This window comes from Macaca thibetana, chromosome 10, assembly GCF_024542745.1.
Source record: "Macaca thibetana thibetana isolate TM-01 chromosome 10, ASM2454274v1, whole genome shotgun sequence".
NCBI classification, from domain to species: domain Eukaryota; kingdom Metazoa; phylum Chordata; class Mammalia; order Primates; family Cercopithecidae; genus Macaca; species Macaca thibetana.
The window spans coordinates 82,756,432-82,781,167 of NC_065587.1; the positions used below are offsets into that span (position 1 = coordinate 82,756,432).

At 37.3% G+C, this 24,736-nt stretch overlaps 1 protein-coding gene and 1 pseudogene across 6 annotated transcripts in view; both read left to right on the forward strand.

The window, feature by feature from the left end:
• MACROD2 (mono-ADP ribosylhydrolase 2) overlaps nt 1-24,736 on the forward strand; it is a 2,111,745-nt gene that overhangs the window by 120,712 nt on the left and 1,966,297 nt on the right. The window lies entirely within an intron of this gene.
• On the forward strand, nt 696-16,817 carry LOC126929387 (aminoacyl tRNA synthase complex-interacting multifunctional protein 1-like; annotated as a pseudogene).

Sequence of the window (24,736 nt, forward strand, 5' to 3'; positions counted from 1 at the left end):
CATCGTCATGGTTATGACTACATTAATGCTTTGAAAGCACAGTTTTCTCTGTACTTCTGGTCTACGAAAATGCGAGCTAATAAATGAATATTGTTTTAAGCTCTCGAGTATGTGGCAATTTGTTATACAGCAATAAAGGTGAATATAATAGTATATTAACCATTTGTGGTATTGGCTACATATATATTTTTTAGTTTATCTTGTCATAAGTTTTGTTTGTACAAAACTTGGCTTCCTCATATAATTGCATCTACTGAACTTTTTTCTTTATGTTATGTTTTCTAGTATTTCTTCAAAGTTTAGAAGGCATTAAACAGGGTAGTGTTGGTAGGACTCACAGAGGATTTGAGTCTGAGTGTCAAACAATTAATTTGATTAGACTCTGCCACTGGCATTCTTTCTGCATAGTAATTTATAACCTTTCAACCTGAACATTGACTTTCTCCATTGCTATTTAGCTGAGGAGAAATACAAATTCTCCTTTGGAAAAGTTTGGGGATTTGTAGAGCATTAAACCATTCTTTTTGATGATTGAAAGGAACTTTTAAATCTAATATTTCTTTTTTTTTTTTTTTTTTTTTTGAGACGGAGTCTCGCTCTGTCGCCCAGGCTGGAGTGCCGTGGCCGGATCTCAGCTCACTGCAAGCTCCGCCTCCCAGGTTCACGCCATTCTCCCGCCTCAGCCTCCCGGGTAGCTGGGACTACAGGCGCCCGCCACTTCGCCCGGCTAGTTTTTTGTATTTTTTAGTGGAGACGGGGTTTCACCGTGTTAGCCAGGATGGTCTCGATCTCCTGACCTCGTGATCCACCCGTCTCGGCCTCCCAAAGTGCTGGGATTACAGGCTTGAGCCACCGCGCCCGGCCTAAATCTAATATTTCAACACTAATGAGGATCTCACAATGGAAGGCAGCTCCCCAGAACTATGCTGTTAGCCCTTTCCTTCACCATAATACTTGGTAAGACAACTTATACAGACTTTTCATTTTTATTCTACCCTTCTTCCAAATTCTCTGGATGGCCTAGCCTATATTGCCTGTTGTTTTCAGTGTTGTTCTGATCTCAAATGGGCTTCCACAAGTGGCTGGAAGGTATTAGTATTCATATTTCTTCCATTAGTTCAGTATTGAACTCAAAAGCATGGTTATAAATGACAACTTTAATCACCATTTTTTTTTTTTTTTTTTTTAAGACAGAGTCTCACTCTCTCACCCAGATTGGAGTGTAATGGCGTGATCTCAGCTCACTGCCACCTCTGCCTCCCAGGTTCAAGCAATTCTCCTGCCTCAGCCTCCTGAGTAGCTGGGACTACAGGCTCCCGCCACCACGCTCGGCTAATTTTTGTATTTTTTTTTAGTAGAGATGGGATTTCACCATGTTGGCCAGGCTAGTCGCAAACTCCTGACCTCAAGTGATCCACCTGCCTCAGCCACCCAAAGTGCTGGGATTACAGGCATGAGCCACCGTGCCTGGCCAAATGACTGTGATTTTTTTTTTTTTTTTTTTTTTTTGAGATACAGTTTCACTCTTGTTACCTGGTGCAATCTTGGCTCACTGCAACCTCTGCCTCCTGAGTTCAAGTGATTCTCTTGCCGCAGCCTCCCAAGTAGCTGGGATTACAGGTGCCTGCCACCACACCTGGCTAATTTTTTATATTTTTAGTAGAGATGGGGTTTCACCCTGTTGGCCAGGCTGGTGTCAAACTCCTGACCTTCAAGTGATCCACCCCTCTCAGCCTCCCAAAGTGCTGGGATTATAGGCATGAGCCATCACGCCTGGCCATGACTGTGATTGTTAACACCCATCCACATTATTGGTCACTGTTGGTGCTTCAAGTGTTTCTGTAACATTCCTGGATTGACACTAAAAAAAATCCTAAACAAGAGAATCGTTACTATTATGGATACATTTGTTCTTTCAACTTACAAATATTAAGGACCTAGCTAGCCCTACAGGCCTCGCCATTTTTTGCCTTTTCCATTTGACACTTATATGTCAAATAGCCTGTGCTAAGAAAATCCTTAATGCTACAAAGGAAAATAAATGTACTTATATTTCTTGCCTGACTTAACAGGTATATTAGGCAAAAGCTAGTAATTATGCTGAATTTAAGACAGTATGTTTGATCTAATATCCAGAATTCACAAGGAACTTAAACAAATTTACAAGAAAAAAAAACAACAAAAAATGAACAACCCCATCTACGCAAAGGATATGAACAGACACTTCTCAAAAGAGGACATTTAAGGCCAGGCTTGGTGGCTCACGCCTGTAATCCCAGCAGTTTGGGAGTCTGAGGTGGGTGGATCACTTGAGGTCTGGAGTTCAAGACCAGCCTGGACAACATGGTGAAACCCCTTCTGTACTAAAAAAAAAAAAAAAAAAAAAAAAATAGCCGGGTGTGGTGGTGGGCAACTGTAATCCCAGCTACTCAGGAGGTTGAGACAGGAGAATTGCTTGAACCCAGGAGGCAAAGGTTGCAGTGAGCCAAGATCGTGCCACTGCACTCCAGTTTAGGTGACAAGAGTGAGACTCTGTCTCAAAAAAAAACAACAAAAAAAAAAACATTTATGTGGGCAAAAAACACACAATAAAAAACTCAACATCATAGATCATCAGAGAAATGCACATCATAACCACAATGAGATACCATCTCACACCAGTCAGAATGGTGATTATTAAAAAGTCAGGAAACAAAAGATGCTGGCAAGGCTGTGGAGAAATAGGAACACTTTTATGCTTTTGGTGGGAATGTAAATTGGTTCAACCACTGTGGAAGACAGTATGGTTATTCCTCAAGGATCTAGAACCAGAAATACCATTTGACCCAGCAATCCCATTACTGGGTATGTAACCAAAGGAATATAAATCATTCTATAAAGACACATGCACGTGTATGTTTATTGCAGCACTATTTACAATAGCAAAGACATGGAACCAACCCAAATGACCATCAGTGATAGACTAGATAAAGAAAATGTGATATATATATACCATGGAATACTATGCAGCCATAAAAAGGAATGAGGTCATGTTTTTTTCCGGGACATGGATGAATCTGAAAGGATTCATCCTTAGCAAACTAGCACAGGAACAGAAACTCAAACACCACATGTTCTCACTCATAATGAGTTGAACAGTGAGAACACATGGACACTAAGAGGGGAACAACACACACCACGGCCTGTTGTGGGTAGGGGGTGAGGGGAGGGAACTTAGAGGACGGGTCAATAGCTGCAACAAACCACCATTGCACACGTATACCTATGTAACAAACCTGCATATTCTGCATATGTACCGGTTTTTTTAGAAGGGAAAAAAGTATTTTTATTTTTATAATGTAAATGTGTGGTAATTTGTTTAAATCTGATATTGTTTCTATTAGCTTAAGCATTGAGACAAAAATTGGAAGCATGGAAATGAGAAAACTAGTTTAACGATTCTGTCAGGGGTGCACAGTCATTGTGTATAGATTAGGAGGTAGAAAGTGATACTGTCTTATGATTTTAAAGTTTGAAAGGAACTGAAAGATAATCCAGGCCAAATGCTTCATGTCATAGACGGGGAAACCAAGCCCTAGAGAGAGGAAGTAACGTACCTAAGGATGTGCAGGCCCTATGTGGCAGAACCATGAGTAGGACCCTATTTCCTGTTAATCACTTCTTTTCCTTTCCTTGATTTGGGTTGCTTTGTTACTGGAACTTAATAATTCAGTAGAAACTTGACATGTACTTCATGATATTAGATTGATATTGTAGGTTGAACTCTGGAGGGGTTTTAGGACTCCTTGTCTTTCTGTGGTATTGAAACAATATGGTTTCTATTAAAATATTCAGTGAACCTTCTATCTTTTGAAGTATTTAGTTAGATGAAATGTGGATAGTAACCAAAACCTCTATAAGTAGTATTATATTTTGGTCTGATTGAATTTCTGAGCAGTTTTGTGTTATTCTTGTTGAGTATTTTTGGTTTGTTGGTTTGAAAAAGGAAACAGTTCTGCAGATATGTTTTTTTTCTAGTAACCTCTGACTGCTTTTCTATTGATCTCCTTTTTACTTGAAATGATAAAACTAAAATAAGCTTTCTTATGTCTTTTAACAAAATATTGATCTTTTATTGGTATGAAAACACCTTAGTTGCTAAATTGCTTTATTAATTTTATACCTCTTTTATATTGAAAGTCTGTAATTGTTTGGTGTAAGAGTTACCCCAGTTACTGCTTATTTTAAAGTTGATTTTCCTTTTAATTTAGAGACATAAATGAATAATTTTTCTCCTTTAATTTCTTCCTGCTGTATAAAAGACATTAAAACATTTTTAGGCTATCAATAATATTACATAGGTCTTCTTGGATAATACAGTCCTATGTTGTTGGTGAAGGTTCTAAACCTGCTAGTCTTGCCTAGTTTCAGATATTGTTTGGTAAAATAACATAACTATATTATGCATGCAACTACTCCAACACATATGGAATTCAGGAAGCTTGGATTTGGATCGTCTCTCTTTTAGTTACTATCTGTGGCAAGTCACTTAGCTCCTCTCAGAATCTCTGTTTCCTCATCTTTTACTTGGAGACAATAAGATTTTTAGAGTCGTTGTAAGGACTAAGTAAAATAAAGCATGCATCCCTGGCACATTGTCAATGCTCATAAATAGTAGCTGTAAAAATACTGCACCTAGGGTAAACTATAGAACAGTATATTTATTCTGAAACATTATTCCTGTTAGCTATTATTTAATTCACCCAGCTTACTTTCCTCATCAGTTAATCTGTAACCCTTTTCTCCTTATATAAAAGACCTGGGATTATTTCATTGAGGGAGGTCAATGAGAAGATTCCCAAGGAGGATCCAATTAAAGGGTATCTATTTTCCCCATGATAAGATCACTAATTCCTTCTCAAGGGGGTATCAGAACGAATATTTGAAAATTACCTTCCAGCAAACTCTTTCTCTGCTTCTGTGAATAGTACATATTTGGATAGGAGACAATAAATAGGTGAACAGTATCTTGTGCAGAAGTTCTGAACAACTATAGAATGCTTCCATCTGTTCACTTTTCAGTTTTGTCACCTTGACTTTCCCATCTTAGACTCCTGGGGTTGTTAGGTGCACCCCTCTTATCCACACAGTGTCTGTGTCTGTCTATCTGGTCCATAAAACTCCTTTCCAGTGTGTGAGAAATACATCTGTTATACAGGATTACAGACAGTGGCGTCTTCTTCCACATTGCAGTTTAACTCAGGCCTGGCACCAAACTAGTGTTTTTTGATGAGATTGTTATCAAGCAAGAGGATGAGGCTAGTTCTGTAGTATGGTACCAAAGAGAAATTAGCCTGTTTCATGGACAAATGCGGAGAATAGGGTACATAATTTTAATACTTGAAACATAGCCGTGAGTGTAATCTGATTGTCAGAAAGTATTCAATTCTTAACCTATGGCCCTTATTTTGACCAAACATAGTCTGAATGTTACAAAACTTTAAATTATTTATACAAATAAAGTCACATTATTATTGATTAATTGAAGCCCCTATTTTTGTCCCTGATAAATCATATGGGACCTTTAGTTATATCTCCAATGTGCACTCTCTCTATATTTCTGGACATATCAACAAACTCTTTCTCAGCTGCTGTGTGGCATTGGTCATACTCTTTCTCTCCTACCGAAATGCTCCTTATTGAAGGAGCCTCACCTTCATCAGCACTGCAGCATCCATGGTAAAGATGTAGGGAAGATAACTAAGACCCCAGCTCCGTGCTTCACCTGGTTGCCTAGGCCCTTTGAAGAAATCTCACAGTGTGGCATATTGTTAGTCTCCCTTGGACAAGAAAATATCAAGTCCTGCCTCCCTAGATACCAGCCTACCTAATGAAGCCTTCTAAAATAGTGGGCTTTGGAAAATCAAATCTCATATCTGAAGGTAGAGGTAATCATCATTGTTCCAGAATGGTGGCATTTCTGGCCCTTGAGTGCACTGTAAAGGCTGATGAATGTCAGTGGTTTCTGGCAGATTTAATGCTTAGGCAAGGGAAGGAAGGGAGGAATCAAGGAAGAATAGGAAATAGTGAAGAGAGTAAGTAAGGAGTGGGGAAATAAAAATATGTCTGTGATCAGCAGTGGTAAAATTCCCCTGAAATTTGTTAGAGATACAACTTAGTAGTTGCCTGAAGATGCTTACCTTTCCCTAGTGGTATTTAAAATCTCTCTCTCCTCCCACTTGCATTTTAGTTCGTTCGTTCTTCTTTCATGTATGTTTAATTTTTGAAAATAAATGGAGATTTATGGTAGTATCAGTGGTATTTTTTCCATTTCTTTCTCTTGAACCATGTTTTCTTTGCTCCAAAAAGCAAATGGCAGTCTTCAAAGGACGATTTATTTTCTGTTTGTATAAATTGAGTATAAGCTGCATCCAATTCCTAGTGCATGCGTAAAATTCTTTTTGAGGAAATGTGACCAATATATACCATTTTATTGAATGTTTCTTGAAATTGGTGTCAAGCTGTTTTTTATTTCATTTCTTTTGGGATGCCTAATTGAATTGAAACTTCATTATTTCATTCCATGGCTTAGGCCACCTTTAGAGGGAATATACCATGTGAGCTCCTACTTACCCATTAAGACCAGATATCCACTAGGGACTTAATGGGCTAATGTGTTCCTCTTTCACCTCCCATGTCCTAAATTTAGCATTAGCTAAATTGACTAATTAAAGTAACTCTAGCCTTATCCCTCTTCCTAGTGGATATTGATTTATTTAAACATTTCATCACAGAACTTTGTACAATTGTTAGGCACTTCTTACATGATCCTGAAACTGAAATGTCAGATGTGTGTAGAGTATTATAACCTAACTGACCATAATGAGATACCAGGATGGCTATGACAAAAATAAGGGAGGTGGTGAGAGTGGAATAAAAAGTGGAGAGGATGCTGAGAAATTGGAACACTCAGACATGGCTGGTAGGAATGTAAAATAGTGGAGCCACTGTAGAAAACATTTTGGGGATTCCTCAAAAAGTTAAATATAAACTTAACCATGGAATGACCCAGCCATTTCACTCCTAGATATGATGCCCAAGATAATTAAAAACATATGTTTTCAAAAGAACTTTGACATGAATGTCCATAGCAGCATTTTTTTCTCATAGCCCAAAAGTGGAAACAACCCAAATGTTCATCTGCTGATGAATGGATACACAAAATGTGGTCTATCCACACAATGAAATATTATTGAGCTATAGAAGGGAATGAAATACTAAGATATGCTACAATGTGGATGAATCTCAAAAACATTGTTCTGAGTGAAAGAAGCCAGACACAAAAGGTTACATATTGTAGGCTTTCATTTATATGAATGACCCAGAATAGATAATGGAGGCAGAAAGCAGTATGGGAGTAGCCAGGGGATGACAAAGCAGGGGATAGGGAGTGACTGTTTAATGGATACGAGATTTAATGGATCTGAGATGAAATGTCTTGAAACTAGATAAAGGTGGTGGTTGCACAACATTTTGAATGTTCTATATACAACTAGATTTCACTTACACTTTCAAAAGGTTAACTTTATGTTAAGTAAGTTTTACCACAGTAAAAAATAAGCAAACTCACAGAATTTAGAGTGAAATTCTAAAATCTTGACAGCCACTTGCTTCCTTCATTTTTGGGGGGCTAATCTTGTATAATTTCAGGCTTAGGCTACCTTTGTTGGGGTAAGATTACTTTTAAAATTCATAATGCTTTTTTTCTAAAATAAAAAGTTCAGTAGAGATAAACAAAAAGAAGAAAAATTAGAGTTACCATAATTGTACCACTTAGAACAATTCTTAATATTTTTGTATGTGTATTTCCTGTGGTTTTTCCAGTGTGTAATACATGTACACACACTCTATACATGCACGTACATATTTATGAAATAGGGTCATTTTGCATATAGTGTTTACAACACACTTTTATCATTTAATGGTGCATTAGAAAATAGTTTGGTCTATTTTCTATAGTTTCACAAGTACACAGCATAACACTTTTTAAATATATCTTCAGAAAAAAAAACTAGCAGCAAAATAGGGTAAAGATCATGTTTCATTTGTCTTTGAATCCCTGGAGTCGTTCAAAAGAAATAGCCACTTTATTGGATTGGGTTGCACTGGATTGGATGTGATTGAATTAAACTAGAATAACTTCTAGAAACCAATGAAGAACTTCTGAAATATTCAGCATCTTGTTTTGTTATCATACTCTCTTGGCTACATTTTAGTTGGTGACTTGATATACCCTTTTTTCCCCTCAGGATGTCGGGATTATAGAAGCCTGAGTGTTACATGAAGTGAATGTACCCATGTATTCTGTTTTAGTTTACTATAGCTGCCACAACAAAATACCACAGACGGGGTGACTTAAAAACGAAACTTTATTTTTCTTACAGTTCTGAAGGGTGGCAGTCCAAGATCAGATCAGCAGGTTTAGTTTCTCCTGAGGTCTTTCTCCTTGGCTTGCAGATGGCTGCTCTCTTGCTATGGCATCACGTGTCCTTTTCTCTGTGCATGCGCTTCCCTGGTGTCTCTGTATGTTCTCATCTCTACTTCTTGTAAGGACACCAGTCAAATTGGATCAGGGCCCACCCTAATGGCGTCATTTTAACTTAATTACATCTTTAAAAGCCCTATACAAATATAAACACATTCTAAGGTAATGGGGGTTAGGGATTCAACATATGAATTTTGGGGGTACATGTAGGCATACCTCATTTATTGTGCTTTGCTTTACTGTGTTCCATATTGTGGGTGTGTGTTTGTTAATTTTTTAAAACAAATTGATGGTTTGTGGTAACCCTGTGCTGAGCACATCTGTTGGCACTGTGTTTTCCAATGGCGTAGGCACTTTGTGTCTTCATGTCAAATTTTGGTAATTGTAATATTTAAAAGTTTTCATTAAAAATTTTTAAAATTTTTAATTATTATGGGCACATAATAGTTGTGTATATTTCTTTTTCATTATTATTATATCTGTTATGGTGACCTGGGACAAGTGGTCTTTGATGTTACCATTGTAACTGTTTTGGGGTACCACCAACCGCACCCAGAGAAGACAGTGAACTTAATCTGTAAATGTGTGTGTTCTGACTGCTCCATCAACTGGCTGATCCCCCATCTCTTTCCCTGTCCTCCGGCCTGCTTATTCTCTGAGACACAACGGTATTGAAATTAGGCCAATTAATAACCCTGCAGTGGCCTCTAAGTGTTCAAGTGAAAGGAAGAGTCACATGTCTCTCACTTTCAATCAAAAGCTGGAAATGATTAAACATAGTGAGGAAGACATGTTAAAAGGCAAGAGGCCGAAAATGAGGCCTCTTGCGCCAGTTGGCAGAGTTATGAATGCAAATGAAAAGTTCCTGAGGAAATGAAAAGTGCTACTCCAGAGAACACATGAATAATAAGGAAGTGAAACAGCCTTGTTGCTGATAAAGAGAACATTTTATTGGTCTGGATAGATGATAAAATCAGCCACAATGTTCCCTTATGCCATAGCCTCATTGTAAGGCCCTAACTCTCTTCAATACTGTGAAGGCCAGGAGAGGTGAGGAAACCATAAAAAAAGTTTGGGCCATGGTATGCAGGTAGCTGTCCCTACCTGCTTCTTGCTGAGGCTGCCTCAGAACCCCTGTCCACTGCTTCATGATTTTCTGTTGTCTCTTGGCAAAAATGGCAAATAATTATGCTGTTCTGAAGAGGCTGGAGCAGAAGGATGCAGAGGTGGATCAAATCATTGAATATTTTAAGCAGCAAGTTGCTCTACTTAAGGAAAAAGCCATTTTGTAGGCAAATTTGAGGGAAGAGAAGAAACTTTGAGTAGGACCTGCCAAAGTGAAGGAGGAAATTGAATGGAAACAAGAGCTAATTCAGGCAGAAATTCAAAACAGAATGAAGCAAATACCATTTCCATCTGGTACTCCGCTGCACGCTAATTATGTGGTTTCTGAAAATGTGATACAATCTACACCAGTAACAACCATATCTTCTGGTATCAAAGAACAGATAAAAAGAGGAGCAGGAGAAGAAAAGAAAGCAAAAGAGAAAATTGAAAAGAAAGGAGAGAAGGAGAAAAAATAGGAAGCACCAATAGCAGGAAGCACCAACTCTAAGCCAATAAATGTTTCCCATCTAGGTCTTTGAATTGGTTGCATCAAAACTATCAGAAAATATCCTGATGCAGATTCTTTGTATGTAGAAGATGTAGTTGTTGGGGAAATATCCCAAGAACAATTGTCAGTGGTCTGGAGAATCATGTTCCTCTTGAACAGATGCAAAATCAGATGGTGATTTTACTCTGTAACCTGAAACCTACAAAGATGAGCGGAGTATTATCTCAAGCAGTGGTCATGTGTGCTTGCTCACCAGAGAAAATTGAAATCTTGGCCCCTCCTAATAGAGACAGAATTACTTTTGATGCTTTCCCTGGAGAGCCCAACAAGGAAACAAATCCTAAGAAGATTCTGGGAGCAGATCCCACCTCATATTTATACTATGATGAGTGTGTGGCTGCATACAAATGAGCTCCCTTTGAGATGAAAGGGAAGGGAGTGTGTAGGGTTCAAACTATGAACAACAGTGGAATAAAATAAAACAAAATGCTTTCATTATTGAAATACATTGGAGAAAACCTTATAAAAAGGAATATATTTGCCACTTGTACCAAAAACAAACAAACAAACAAACAAAAAACAGGAAAGTTTGAGGCTACCAGAGTTTGGTTTATGAGGTTTAAGAAAAGAAGCTATGTCCGTAACATAAAAGTGCAAGGTGAAGCTGCAAGTGCTGATGTAGAAGCTGAAGCAAGTTATCCAGAAGACTAGCTAAGATAATTGATGAAGGTGGTTACAATAAACAACAGATTTTCACAGTATACATGAAACAGCCTTTTACTAGAAGATGATACCATTTAAGACTTTAATAGCTAGAGAGACGAAGTTGATGCTTGGCTCAAAGTGTCAAAGGACAGAATGACACTCTTGGTAGGGATTAATGCAGCTGGTGACTTTAAGTTGAAGCCAGTGCTCATTCAACATTTACAAAATCCTAGGGCCCTTAATATTAACGCTGAATCTACTCTGCCTGTGCTCTATAAGCAGAATCACAACACCTGGATGACAGCATATGAGTTTGTGGCATGGCTTACTGAATATTTAAACCCATTTTTGAGACCTACTGCTCAGAAAAAAAGATTCCTTTCAAAATATTACTTTTCATTGACAATGCACCTAGTTACCCAACAATTGTAATGAAGATGTACAAAGAGCAGTCATGTTAACATAACATCTATTCTTCAGCCCATGCACCAAGGAATAATTTCAACTTTTAAGTTTTATTATCTAAGAAATATATTTTATAAGGCTATAATTGCCATAGATAGTGTTTCCTTTGATGGATATGGACAAAGTAATTGGAAAGCTTCTAGAGAAAGGAGTAACCATTCTAGATGCCATTAAGAACATTTGTAATTCATGGAAGGAGGTCACAATATTAACATGAACAGAAATCTGGAAGAAGTTGATTCTAACCCTTGTGGATGACTTTGAGGTCCATTCAAGTTCAAGTCTTCAGTGGAGGAAGTCATAGCAGATATCATGGAAATAGCAAGAGTATTAGAATTAGAAGTGAAAGTCTGAAGATGAACTGAATTATTTCAATCTTGCAATAAAACTTGAACTGATGAGGTGTTGCTTCTTAAGGATGAGTAAAGAAAGTAGTTTCTTGAGATGGAATCTAGTCCTGGTGAAGATGCTGTGAATATTGTTGAAATGACAACATAGGATTTGGAATATTACATAAACTTAGTTGATAAAGCAGAGCAGGGTTTGAGAGGATTGACTGCAAATTTGAAAGAAGTTCTACTCTGAGTAAAATGCTATTAAATAGCATGACATATTGTGGAGAAATCTTTCATGAAAAGAAGTGAATTGATGTTTTAAATTTCATTGCCTTATTTAAGAGATTACCACAGCAAACCAAACCTTTAGCAGCCACTATCTTGATCGGTCAGTAGCCGTCAATATCAAGCCAAGACCTTCTATCCCCCCAAAAATTATGACTTGCTGAGGACTTAGATGATTGTTAGCATGTTTTGGCAATGAAGTATTTTTAAAATTAAGTTATGTGCATTGTGTTTTTAGACATAATGTCATTGCACACTTAATAGACTACAATTTAGTGTAAACCTAATTTTATATGCACTGGGAAACCAAAAAATTTGTGTGACTCGCTTTATTGCAATATTTGTTTTATAAAAGTGGTCTGGAAGTGAACCTGCAGTATCTCTGAGGTATGCCTATAATTCGGTGTTCATAAAATATACCAAACTGAGAAAGACAATGTCATTGTGTCTACAAGAATCTTACCATGGGGACTCGGTTACAGTGGGTCATCAAAATCTACCAAGAGGTAGATTTTCTTAAGTTTTTATGAATGGCTCTGATTAGCAGAGGAGAAAATTGATAAAAAATATGTGTGGCAAGAATAGTAGGAAAAATGTTGGACATTTTTTGTTCTTAAACTAAGAAAATATCTAGGTTGCGTGCGGTGGCTCACGCCTGTAATCCCAGCACTTTGGGAGGCCAAGACGGGTGAATCACCTGAGGTCAGGAGTTCAAGACAAGCCTGGCCAAGATGGTGAAACCCCGTCTCTACTAAAAATACAAAAATTAGCCCGGGTGGTGGCAGGTGCCTGTAATCCCAGCTACTTGGGAGACTGAGGCAGAGAATTGCTTGAACCCAGGAGGTGGAGGTTGCAGTGAGCCGAGATCATGCCATTGCACTCCAGCCTCAGCAACAGAGTGAGACTCCGTCTCAGAAAATAAAAAGAAAATATCTGCCGTTAGCATAGGAAAATTCGTTATAGCAGCATATTCCCACTATTTTAATGGCCTGAAGAGAAACAGCACTGTATTAGCAGTTCATAATTAACACATAAGCAGGGTTTGTTGATCAGTATTTTTGGGGAAAAAAGGCTTCACATTTGGGATTTTTTGGTGCTAAATAGAAGACACTCCTTTCAAATAAGAGCAAATTAGGATAAATTTGTCATTTTTTGGAGATAAATTATGAACATTTTAGATTAGTAGAATCTTCCTAATGATGAATTTCATTTCAAGGACAAGTTTTGTTAAATTTTATCTTCAAGATCTGTAAATATAGAAACTTTGAAATAATTGTGTGTGTTTTTTTTATTTTTTTTTTGGAGACAAGGTCTTGCTCTGTTGCCCAAGCTGGAGTGAAGTGGCTCAATCATAGCTTACTGCAGACTTGAACTTTTGAGTTCCAGTGCTCTTCCTGCCTCTCCCTCTTGAATAGTTGGAACTACTGGAACGTGCCACCACACCTGGCTAATTAAAAAAAAAATTTTAGTAGAGACAGAGTTGCCTGGGCTATGTTGCTCAGGTTATGGAAGAGTTTTTAAAAAGTGTTTTCATATTGGATAATGACTTCTTTAAAATGTATACTCTTCACTTGAGCAGGGGATAAAGAATTGTTTTCTGAAGTTTGGCTTGAGAAAACAACTGTTTGGCTTTTAAAATCCAAGTGGAAACTTGTTTCAAATGAAATGTTTTTATTTCTCTTATTTAAAACAAACATAGTTTATAGCCTTTATATATTAACAGTCAGTCAAATAGCAGAACCATCTACATTTATCCAAAGTAAGCTAGATTAGTTTGTGTGTATTTTCATGTAAGTCAAATAGGCATTTGCTTATGAGGAGTCATTTAAATGCAGCTTTACAAGAAGTGGTACAATTGTCTGCAACATTTCTTTCTCTCAAAATAATTTGGATGAAATAACATCAGAAGATGTCCATTTAAATGTACCACTTGAAATCCAGTTAGTTTTTGATTATTCACACTAATGGAAGGGGAGTGTAGGCATGTAGACTCCCAAGAGACCTTTAATCCAAAAATGACTTTTTAGCATTTGAAGATATTTGGGTAATACATTTGGATAACGGTGTGCTTCATGTCCTTTGACTTTTTAAATTAAAAAAATTTTTTCAGAGACAGGGTCTTACTCTTGTCACTCAGGCTGGAATACAATGGCACCGTATAGCTTACTGCAGCCTTGAACTCTGGGGCTTAAGAGATTCTCCCACCGCAGCCTCCAGAGTAGCTAGGACTACAGGTGTGTGCCACCACACCTGGTTAATTAAAATTTACCTTTGTTGTTGAGAGAGGGTCTTGCTATGTTGTCTAGGTTGGTCTTGAACTACTGGGCTCAAGCAGTCCTCCTGCTTTGGCCTCCCAAAACACTGGGAATACAGGCATGAGCCACCATGCCTGACCCTTTTGACTTTATTGACAGCCTTTGAATTTTAAGTAAATACTGAAATATATTTAGCTGACTGGAATATATATAGGAGACTTTATACTTCTTTCTTTAGATCTTTGGATTTTCTTAAGAGAGCACTTTACAAGACCCTTTGTTTCTCAGATATACATATAAACAGCAACACATTTGAAAGATAAATTTCAACTCATGGTTAATGTTCTTTGCAGGGAATAACAAAATACATACTATTTACTTAGGGTTCTATTTGTATTTTACTTTCATAGTTAGAAATCTGTTTATTTTTCTTTCTTTTTGTTAGGGACAGGGTTTTACTCTGGCACTTAGGCTGGAGTGGAGTGGCTTAATCATAGCTCACTTCAGCCTTGAACCCCCCCAGGCTCAAGTGATCTTTTCTCAGCCTCCTGAGTAGCTGGGACTACAAACACATGCCGCTCTGCGTGGCTAATTATTTTTATTTTTATTTGTAGAGTTGGGGTCTTGCTTTGTTGCCCAGGCTGGTCTTGAACTCCCGGCTCAAGTGATCCTCCTGCCTTGGTCTCCCAAAGTGTTGGGATTATAGGCATGAGCCACTGCACCTGGCCAGAAATTTAAGTAAAATGATTGTATTAGGGTTCTCCAGAGAAACGTAATGTGTGTGTGTGTGTGTGTGTGTGTGTGTGTGTGTGTGTGTATGGAATTGGCTTACATGATCACATGATTATGGAGGCTGACTAGTTACAAGATCTGCAGTTGGCAAACTGAGGATGGTTGTTAGTCTTTTTGTTTCATTGAAAACATCAGTTGATTGGATGAGGCCCATCCCATTACCCTGAATAATGTTTGCCCAAATGTCTGGGCACCTTGTGGCCCAGTCAAGTTGATACATAAAATTAACCATCACAATGACCTACCTTAAAGTTCTTAGTTGTACATTTTGCATTTCTCATCAGGAACCTAGGCTAATTTACAATCTTTGATACTGATTTCAACCACAGTATAATGAGTTATCAATGACGACAAATCATGATCATTTCCAATACAAATATTAAGTTAACTCTGATTATTTATACATGTTATTTTTCCCACATTGTTCTAGACAGCAGGATACAGAGGTAAACCAGGTAAAGGTGCTCATCTCCTGTGACTTATATTCCAATGGGAGTGACAGATGATGCCCAATAAACAAATAAATGTATATTAAAATGTTAGATAGTGATAAGCATAATGAAAAAATAAAACACAGTAAAGGGGTGCCATTTCAGATAGGTTGGTTAGGAAAAGTCCTGAATGAGTGACATTTGTACAAAGATGAGAATAAAGTGACGGAACAACTTATGTATACCTTGATAAGCACATATTTAAGTAAAGCTTTTGGCATGGTTTAAGGTCTTTCTTTCTTATATCTCTATTTTGCATGCTGTGGTGCTACTCAGCTATCCCTTCTATGAAAGCATGTTGCTCCAACTTCTGGGAATACAATGGGCAGACACCCCATAGCTGTCAGCCCCTTCAGGGACTTTCCCAGCTGCAGGGAGCCAACTTGACTAAGGTAACCCTCCTTCCCAGGATGGCCCACAGTCAATGACTGATTGCTGTGGAAATATAGAGTCCTATCTATTTTGGCCCAGCTAGAGACAACTCTGAAGGGCCATTCTGGCTCCAGAGTTCCCTGCAGGGTCAGCCAAGACTGTTGGTAGATTTGGATCACAGTTTAACTTTTTCCTCTGTCCAAAACTGTTTCATTCCCCTCCCTTTTCATAGGTTTGATCCCAAAGGTACTCCTTAATATACCTCCTGCTAATCTTGGTCTAGGGGTCTGCTTCCCAGAGAAACCACCATTTACTATGAAGTTTTGTGAACTTACAACTTATTTATGATCTTATCTCAATAATACTTGGCCGCTGGTTTTATATCAGGTCATGGTCTGCTTCCTGACAGGATCTTACATGTTAATATGAACTTTTCTGACTCTAGCACTCTGAAAACTGACTTTATACCTACAGCACAATTTGGAAATTGCTAAAAAGGTTATGATTCCCCTAACCACTTTGATCTTATTATTTCACTGAGAGATATGTTGTTTTAGAAGCATTGGTTTATCTTCACTACCCTACAGGAGTCTAATATATTGTTTTATTTAACTAGAGTCTGGTCAACATTAACCTCTTTTTCATTTGTAAAGAGAATGATACGGCTGGGCGCAGTGGCTCACATCTGTAATCCCAGCACTTTGGGAGGCCAAGGCGGGCGAATCATGAGGTCAGGAGATCGAGACCATCCTGGCCAACATGGTGAAATCCTGTCTCTACTAAAAATACAAAAATTAGATGGGCGTGGTGGCACATGCATGTAATCCCAGTTACTCAGGAGGCGGAGGCCGCAGAATCACTTGAACCAGGAAGTCAGAAGTTGCAGTGAGCCGAGATCGCGCTACTGCACTCCAGCCTGATGACAGAGCGAGATTCCATGTCCAAAAAAAAAAAAAAAAAAAAAAAAAGAAAAAAGAATGATACAAATTCATATCAATGAATAGAGATTTTCAAATTATCTTCATGCTGCAAAAGGAGAGAAATCACTTTATAACTTATAGCCATGAAACTATTTCCATTAAATATTTAAGAAACGCAAAATTCTTGGTAATGGCAACAAAGTTAAACAATTTAATATGGGGGATTTTAAAAAAGCGATTATGTTTAATTATTTCAGGGTTTCATATAACTTTTGAAAAATTAATATATGATATAAATTCCCATTTACTGTGTAATTGGTATTATTTATGAAAGATCTTCATTCTTTCTGTATCAAGAAACATAGCGGTTAGATTTGTAATTTAGATAATCTATAAGCATCATCATGAATTCTTCTCCAACCTGATATCAAAGGTATTTAAAAAAATCTCCGTACCAATATCTGTCATGGACATAGATATGCACATTCTTTCCAAAATTTGAGTATATGAAATACAGAAATATATAACAGTGATCATAAATCATGATCTACTAGAGAATGTCCCAAGAATTGAAGACTGATTAAAATTCAAAAATCAGTGTCATTAGTCATATTATCAGGCTTAAAATTAAAAACCAGCCAGGTGCTATGTCACAGTGCTTTGGGAGGTTCAGGTAGGAGAATCACTTGAGGCCAGGAATTCGAGACCAGCCTGGGCAACATAGGGAGACCCTATCTCAACGATTTTTTTTTTTTTAATAAATTAGCTGGGCATAGTGGAACATGCACCTGTAGTCTCAGCTACTGGGGAGGCTGAGGTGGGAAGATCACTTGAGCCCAGGAGTTCAAGGTTGCAATGAGCTATGATTGCACCACTACACTCCAGCTTGGGTGACAGAGCAAAACTCTGTCTCTAAAAAAAGAAAAACCATATATTCCTTTCAATAAATATAGGAAAACTGGTTGACAAAATTCACTATCTGCTCATGATAAAAACTCAGAAATCTAGTATTAGAAGGGAACTTAAGATTCCCTACCATTGATGTGAATTTGTGTCATTCTCTTTATAAATGCAAATTAGAAGAGAACTTCCTTCTAATACTAGGGATATCTCTGAAAAACTTTCACTTAACATTATACTTGATGAAAAACTGAATGCTTTCTCCCTTAGATTGGAAACAAGGTAAGAATGTCTATGCTCGGCCGGGCGCGGTGGCTCAAGCCTGTAATCCCAGCACTTTGGGAGGCCGAGGCGGGCGGATCACGAGGTCAGGAGATCGAGACCATCCTGGCTGACACGGTGAAACCCCGTCTCTACTAAGAAATACAAAAAACTAGCCGGGCGAGGTGGCGGGCGCCTGTAGTCCCAGCTACTGGGGAGGCTGAGGCAGGAGAATGGCGTGAACCCGGGAGGCGGAGCTTGCAGTGAGCTGAGATCCGGCCACTGCACTCCAGCCTGGGCGGCAGAGCGAGACTCCGTCTCAAAAAAAAAAAAAAAAAAAAAAAAAAAAGAATGTCTATGCTCACCATTTCAGTTCAACATTATGCTGGTCCTAGCCAATGTAAGAAAGGAAGAAAAATAAAAGGCAGAATGGAAAGACATAAGTGAAATAGTCTTTATCTACAGATGACATGATCATCTATGTAGAAAATTCTAAGGATTATACAAAAATGCTGCTAGAACAAATAAGTAAGCTTAGCAAGGTCTCAGGATACAAAAGTCAATCCCATTTCTATATAATACCAGCAGTCAGAAATTTCAATTTCCAAGTGTTATTTTATATAAAAATAAACTCAAAATGGATCATAGACTTAAATATAAGCACAAAAAATGTAAATGTTTTATAATAATTCATAGGGGAATAAAAAGCTGGAGTTGGCCGGGGGCGGTGGTTCGCGCCTGTAATCCTAGCACTTTGGGAAGCCGAGGCAGACCTAGATGTAAATTCCAGACTTGCACTTGAATCACATTCTTGCTACATATTATCTATACAATCTCTGTTAAATTATTTAGTTTTTCTTAGCCTCACTTTCTTACCTATAAAATGGAGCTAATATCTGCTAGGAAGTGTTAATGTAAGGCAATGGTTCTCCAAGTATGGTCCCTGGACCAGTAGCATAAGCACCACCTAGATGTTAGAAATGGAATTCAGACCCACTGCTTCAAAAACTCAGGGTGGGTCCCAGTAAATTGTGTTTTGCCTTTCAGGTGATTCTGATGCTCAAGTTTTAGAACCATTGATGTAAGGGTTGTGTGTATTGTATGCTGAGTTTCACAGTGTTTGCTATGTACTTAGGCACATAATTAATTTTAAAAACAAATGTCTACCCCAGCAAATCTATTCTCTTCCCTTACACTATTTATACCAGAAATGCTGTCCCCATTTTTGTAAACCTTAGCATTCTTTCAGGACCCAACTCAAATTCCATCTGCCCCCAGAATTCATTCCAAATCATAATAATTCTCTACCCCCAAAACATAGCACTTAATAGCCAGACCTTTTGGTGCCCACTGGTAATCACTAGCCACATACGCCTATTGAGCACTTGAAGCATAGCTATTATGAATTGAGATGTGCTTTAAGTGTAACATATACACTGGATTTCAAAGGCTTAGTACAAAAAAGGAATATATAGTTGACTCTTAAGCAATGCAAGAGTTAGGGGTACAGACCTTCTACACAGTTGAAAATGTCTGTATAACTTTTGGCTCTTTGAAAATTTAACTACTAATAGCCTACGGATGACCTCCAGCCGTATTGATAAGATAAACAGTTGATTAACCCATGTTTTGTAGATTATATGTATTACATACTCTATTCCTGTAACAGAGTAAGCTAGAGAAAAGAAAATGTTATTAAGAAAGTCATAAGGACTTATAAGGAAATATATTTACTATTCACTAAATGGAAGTGCAGCATTTTAAAGGTCTTCATCCAGTGAGTTTTATACTTTGATATGTTTTCATGTTACTAACTAGCATCCTTTTGTTTCAGCTTGAAGAACTCCCTTTAGCATTTCTTGTAAGGCAGGTCTAGAGGTGATTAACTAATGTTTGACAAAGGCACCCTGAATACACAATGAAAAAATGATAGTTTTTTCCAAAAATGATGTTGTGAAAACTTTATATCCACCATGAAAATAAGAGAAATCATCTTCTTATCCTACATCATATACAACAATAAACTCAAAATGGATTAAATATTCAAGTGTATGACCTGAAACTGTAAAAATCCTTGAAGATAACATAGGGAAAAATCTCCATGACATTAGTTTTGGCAGTGATTTTTAGGATATGACACCAAAAGCACAGACAATAAAAGTAAGAATAAACAAGTGGGACTACACTAAACCAATAGGTTTCTGCTAAGCAAGGAAATACCAAAGTGAAAAGGCAACCTATGGATTGGAGATATATTTAAAAATCATGCATCTGATAAGGAATTAATATAAAAAATAGGAAACTTATACAACTCAGTAAAAACAAAAACAAACACCAAAGATGGGCAAAGGACCTGAATAGAAAATTTTCCAAAGGATGCATACAGATGGCCAATAGGTATATTATAAGGTGCTCAGTCATCAGGGAAATGCAAATCAAAGCCACAGTGAGACATCACTGCATACATGTTAGAATGGCTGTTATAAAGAAGAGACAAAAGAAAACAAGTGTTGGTGATGATGTGGAGAAGAGGGAACCTTATACATTGTTGTTGGGAATGTAATTTGCTACAGCCATTATGGAAAGAAAACAGTATGGAGGTTCCTTGAGAAATTAAAAATAGAACTCCCATATGATCCAGCAGTCCCATTTCTGGGGTCTCATCTGATGGAGATGAAATCAGCACATTGAAAATATATTTGTACTTCCAGGTTTATTGCAGCATTATTAACAATAGCCAAGATATGGAAACTACTGAAATGTCCATTGATGGATGAGTGCATACAGAAAATATGCTATTTATATACAGTGGAATATCATTCAGCCTTTAAAAAGAAGGAAATTTCTGTCATTTGTGACAATTGTGAAATACATTATGTTAAGTAATTCAGGCACATAAGAACAAATACTGCAGGATCTCATTTATATGTAGAATCTAAAATAGTTGATCTCATAGAAATTTTAGAGCATGCGATTTTGTATGCACAGCGTGGAATAGTGGTTGCCAGTGGCTGAGTGGAGGGAAAATGGGAAGCTGTTGGTCAAATCATAGAAGCTTTAAGTTGTAAATAAATTTTGGAGACCTAATGTATCATATGGTGACTATAGTTAATAAGAACGTACTTGAAATTTGCTAAGAGAACAGATCTTAAGTTTTCCGAACACACACACACACATGTACCCACACACACACATGGTAACTATAACAATGTGAGATTAGGGATGTGCTAATTAGCTTGATTGTGGAAATCATTTCACAATTTATACATATATCTAAACATTATTTTGTATACCTTAAATATGTTTAATTTTTATTTGTCAATTATACTTCAATAAAGCTATAAAAATTTTTCTGTTCTGAAGGAAAACATAAAGATTATATTTTAGAAGAGTAATAAGAAATAAATTTTCCTGGATAATTTCATTGCTTTCTCTACAAAGAAAGGAAGAAAATACTTTTTCCATTAAAAACAAAAAGAAAATATCTGATGTGCCCAGTGATTCTGAGAAGTCACTTATGATAAACACAGCAAAATAATATAAACATTATGTTACCTGTTTATCATTTAGAATATTTTTGAGTTTGGCATTATATATAGTCTCGAACTCCTGACCTCAGATGATTCACCCGCCTCAGCCTCCCAAAGTGCTGGGATTACAGGCGTGAGCCACCACGCCCAACCGCCCTTTAATCTTTATAACAAATATGCATCACAGGTGTTATCTCCTTTTATAGATGAAGAAAGGCAAATGTTAAGACCAAAACAAAACTAGCAAGTGGCAGAGCTAAGACTCAAACACAGATATTTCTGACTCCAAAACCTATGCTTTTAACCGTACTGCACCATAGAGAAAACTGGTTTTACTCATCTGTTCCTATTTTATGGATGAGGAAATTTCCCCATACTTATATATTTTATGTAGAAATAAAAATCATAAACAATTTTTAAGCTCTAAGATGACATTATTGATTTGTATTTTTTGCAATATTGGTATAATTTCAATACTCCTATAAAGTTTGAGGCTCTATTATTTTGAGATAAACAGGGAATATAAAGGACAATATTTAATCAAATCTGTGAAGTAGTAAATAGATTATTTTGTAATAGTTTTAGAGTATGCGATTTCATATGTACAACATATTAAAAAGAAGGTCTTGAGTTACAGGTTGAATATCTCCAATCCAAAAATCCCAAATCTGAAATGCTCCCAAATCTGAAGGTTTTTGAGCACCAATGTGACACCATAAGTAGAAAATTTCACATCTGATTTTATTTGAAGGGTCGCGGTCAAAATGTAGGCACACAACACAAAGCATCTTCAAAGGAAAAATAAAATTGTCTTCAGGCTTTGTTTATAAGGTATATACATGAAAAAATAAATGCATTAAGTGTTTAAACTTGGGTCCCATCTCCAAGATATCTCATTATATATCTATGAATATGCCAAAAATATGAAAAAATTCAAAATTCAAAACACTTCTGTCTCAAGCATTTTGGATAAGGGGCACTCAACCTGTAGTAAGGAAGATGCCTATAGTTGATAAAATATTAAATTTGGTGGGATTTAATGAAATACGAATACTGTGACATGATTCATGCAAAGTGGTTTTTCATTTACTAGGATTTTGACCTTCTCTAAGTAAACTCTGGCTTTCTTGCAGAGTATCTGTTCAGAATATGAATTTGCATTTACTGTTTTTAAGGAATGATCACTGTTTTCATTACACTATAAAAACATGTAAATGATAAACTTTTTAATATAAAGAGGTAGTTTTTTCTATTATTAGTTCTATAAACAAATGCCTGAAGATATAGTTGTAAGAAAGTTCCCAAACCAGTATTCTTATCTTGATGCTAAGCATAGCATTTGAATTGGCTTGATTCGGCTTGATTCATACAACTAGAAAGGGGTTAATGTTTATATAGAGTGAGAGCTCTGCCTGTAATTGTTACTCATCTTGCAAATGAACCTTGTATTTTTAATATACATATACCCCTATCTTTTTAGTCTTAATGTTTTAAAGTATCAACTTTCTTTTTTTGCTTCAGAGGGTGGTAGGATAGAGCTTGTATGTACCTCAGCTCCAGCTGCTGCCAAATGACTTCAAACCAACACCTGTGGGTGGGAGCTGGCTGGTTTTTCTTTCATTGTCAAGCCTGGGCATACTCAGGGAAAATGCACCTGCCAGACAGCTCTTTATTTTCGAAATGATTATCAGTAGTATCGCCCTCCATATGGGTTTTTCCTTCTATGTTGGAAAAAACAAAGTTGAACTTTACCACATTTTGGCATTACACTTGGCAGTTACTATGATGAAGTTGATCATATTAGAGAGTCATTCAGGATACCTGACCTTCCTGCCTTCCACTACCTAAAGTGAAAAATCTCTTCTGTTCTCTAATTTACTGTAGCATATGCTTCAGTGTGTTGTGTTGGGTAGGGCAGATATCCTTAGACTAATTATAATCCTGAGTGATTCAAAAGACTATTCCCAGTGGCAATGGAATTTTACACCTATTTAGTTATTTGGAACAGAGAGGTATCTACTTGTAATAGGACAAGACACCTTTATTCCTCTTTTATCCATTAGCTACCTGTGGGGCCTTATCTAAGACACGTCGGTTTCCTCATCCATAAAATAGGAACAGATGAGTAAAACCAGTTTTCTCTATGGTGCAGTACAGTTAAAAGTATAGGTTTTGGAGTCAGAAATATCTGTGTTTGAGTCTTAGCTCTGCCACTTGCTAGTTTTGTTTTGGTCTTAACATTTGCCTTTCTTCATCTATAAAAGGAGGTAACACCTATGATGCATATTTGTTATAAAGATTAAAGGGCGGTTGGGCGTGGTGGCTCACGCCTGTAATCCCAGCACTTTGGGAGGCTGAGGTGGGTGGATCATCTGAGGTCAGGAGTTCGAGACCGGCCTGTCCAACATGGTGAAACCCCATCTCTACAAAAAATACAAAATTAGCTGGGTGTAGTGGCGCATGCCTGTAATCCCAGCTACTTGGGAGGCTGAGGCAGGAGAATTGCTTGAACCTGGGAGGCGGAGGTTGCAGTGAGCCAAGATTGAGCCATTGCACTCCAGCCTGGGCAACAATAGCGAAACTCCATCTCAGGAAAAAAAAAAAAAAAAAAAAAAAAAGATTAAAGGGCATCATCTATGTAAAATGTATGTAAATAGTACAGATGAGAGCACATAGCTAGCACTCAGTACATTGTAACTTTTAATATTATTTTTCCTTTTCAGCTTAAAAAATTATATGTCTACATTGAATTCATATTTATTCATGAATGAATACATACGGGGTTTTCTGCGTGCCAGGTCCTGTTCTAAGCATGTTTCAAATATTGTCTTTTTTTACTCTGTATGGTATCCTGTAAGGTGAGGACTTAAAAAATACTCCCAGTGTGAAACTGAGGCGCAGACAATCTAAAAACTTGCCCAAGGTCACATTGCTGGTAAGCCACTAAGCCAGATGCTTTGAAAATAGTATTAGCATTTATATTATATAAAATCTCTTTTAGTTTCCCTTTTTTTCTTAATAGTGCAAGTTTATTCACCGTGTTTTTAGTTTTTCCCAGGAAGATTTGAAGAAGTGTTCGGTGGTGGCCTTGGTGCTTCAGTAGTTATCAGGCCAGCCAGAGGTAACTCGTTTTTGTCACCAGGGTGTGCTGTGATTCCACCAGTCTGAACTTACTGCAGCTGCTGTGAAGCTGGATAGGAATCTCTTTATTGTCTTTGCTGCTGCTTAGCGACCACAGGTTTTTCAGCTTGACGCTTTACCATCACCTGGGCAACTGCCTGAGATT